This window comes from Hylaeus volcanicus, chromosome 2, assembly GCF_026283585.1.
Source record: "Hylaeus volcanicus isolate JK05 chromosome 2, UHH_iyHylVolc1.0_haploid, whole genome shotgun sequence".
Taxonomy (NCBI): domain Eukaryota; kingdom Metazoa; phylum Arthropoda; class Insecta; order Hymenoptera; family Colletidae; genus Hylaeus; species Hylaeus volcanicus.
In genome coordinates, this window is record NC_071977.1 from 16,599,216 (window position 1) to 16,601,634 (window position 2,419).

Consider the following 2,419-nt stretch of genomic DNA (forward strand, 5'->3'; position numbering starts at 1 on the left):
GTACAAGCGCGGCCGCCAGCGCGTAGCCTTCGCCTTTTCTTTTAATATCACCTTAACGAAGTACCCATCCGAAATTTTTGCAAAGGTCTGAACTTTGTCTCAGAGGCCCATTTTTTTTGGTTAAAACTTATCAAATCTTGTAGTTTTTGACCTGAAAAGTCCGAAAATGCAAGTTAGAAGTTTAGGAATCCAATAGTTTAAAAGATGCGAGTAAATAAAAATGTGTGTATTTGGCGTACTTTTACAGGTCTGAACGACGTCATATTGCCTCTATCCATCCTCTGATTCGTTCGCACGGATGACCGTTCAATCGGATGACCGTTCATTTCTTTCAGGTTGCATTTATTTTTTGATTATTCATTTATATAATCAAACATTTCTGTGGTCTGTAAAAGTGCATTTTGCATTTTGTGTAGTATATAATAATAATCAAACGTGTTTCTGTGATCTGTAAAGTGCATTTTGTGTAGTGCGGAATAAAATATAATGAATGATATAAAGTTTAATCTATGCAGGTATTTGAACTTTTACATTTTCTTTTGCAGCTTTTGCTTTTTTTTAATTTGAAGTGGTATTTAATAATTAACTTTAACATGATTTGTGCAGCTTGCCCACTTCAAAAGAATCGGCTGTTGCATGGGCCCGAGAACAAGGTCTTCTACGATCGAGGAAGAATTGCCCTGTTCATCCTTGATCGCAGCAGTTAAGGAGCATTACACCTTTACATAAGGTAAGCGGAAATTATTATATCATACAAAAAAAATGGGGGTGCGGGGGCTTGCCGCCGGTCGAGGGTTTGGGGGTGAAACCCCCTTTAACGCGTACTGCAGCGCACAACCCAGGTGTATACACGGTTAGCCTGAGAGGTGTTTATAGTTCCGTGGGAGTTGAGGGGGCGGAGCCCCTTCTTCGGCAGGGGGCCTGGGGGGCTGCTAAGCCCCCCAGCAGGCGTATACTTTCAAGGCGTATGATTTCAGTTACTTCAGTTTCGTTATTTCAGATACTCAGTCACAGAAACACGAAGAAGTGAAGATTTGAATACAGGCGCGACAGGCACGCCAGTGGCGATGGAAGCGATACATGCGAACCAATCAGAGCATGGGTAGAGGCAATATGGCGTCGTACTAACCTGTAAAAGTACGCCAAATACACATATCTTTATGTACTCATATCTTTTAAACTATTGGGTTCCTAAACTTTTAACTTGCATTTTCGAACTTTTCAGGTCAAAAACGTAGCGTAAGCGTAAGCGTAAGCGTAAGCGTAAGCGTAAGCGTAAGCGTAAGCGTAAGCGTAAGCGTAAGCGTAAGCGTAAGCGTAAGCGTAAGCGTAGAGTCTACAATATACATAAGGTGTCTGGAGCCAGATATAGAAAAGAGACCAGCTTCAGTCCTTTCAGTTTTCAAAAGTATACAGAACGCATGGCAGGATGTCTCACTGCAAGAAATTTAAATGTTAAGGATGAATCGAGAAATGAGAAAAAGAAATCAACTATTTGTAACCGCATAATTTACTGTATTAGAATAAAGTTCAAAAGTACACACAATGCATGGCAGAAAGTTTTGTTGCAAGAAATTCAAATAATAAGAAAATGAACAGAGATACACTATTTGTAACACATAATTTATTGTATTACAATAATATAGAAAAAGAGAGGTCAGATTTAGTTCTTTTATCCTCAAAAATACGCACGACACATGACAGAAAGTCTTGTTGCATTTTAATGTTACTGATAAAGTGATTACATTTTTTCTTTAATAAATTTGTTGCAATAACAATTTGAAACCTTAAAGGATTCAAACTGATCTCCCATTTTCTATTATTTGAAGTCATTCACTATAGAAATTAGCTTTGTAAAAAGAAGTGAGATCCCTATAAAAAACTTTAAAAAGGTACAAAAATTACGTCAAGTACATGAAAAAGTGGAGGACTTAAGGAATAATCACAAAAAAATAGAAGATCCCCATAAAAAACTACAAGAAAGTAGAAAAAGAAGTGAAATCGAAATGAGCTGCCAGTACATGAAGGTGCTTTCCAGCAAAGTGCAAAGGCGACACTGTATAACACAATGAAAAATTCGGTGCTTTCCAACTATCCGCAGCTACAATGCTGTGTTCAACAGTGCAGACGTTCGGACCCTAATGACAACTCATGTAAACTGACTGCTCCTTACTTTGGCGGTGAAATGAAGAAGCTAAATAGTGTATCAACTACAAACTGAGACTGTTTAGACATTTGCCTAGATGTCCGTGGCCTGGAGAAGTCAAATGCTTGGCGTGGCCAGGCAAAGCATTTTCAGATCATCAATACCCATACTTTCTCTCTCGCAGACTTTCACATAATTTGTCAATTTAAAACTTTGACAATATGAGTACATGTTCATTTTATTGTGTTTTAAAATATTTCTAAGCACATTCAT

The 2,419-nt window shown here is 38.0% G+C and overlaps 1 long non-coding RNA gene across 1 annotated transcript; it reads left to right on the forward strand.

Moving 5' to 3' along the window:
* Nucleotides 1–502: 502 nt before the first annotated feature.
* On the forward strand, nucleotides 503–1,687 carry LOC128872743 (uncharacterized). Its single transcript, XR_008456247.1, has 3 exons — nucleotides 503–730; nucleotides 1,001–1,137; nucleotides 1,226–1,687. It is a non-coding gene; the product is annotated as an uncharacterized LOC128872743 (long non-coding RNA).
* Nucleotides 1,688–2,419: the final 732 nt, after the last annotated feature.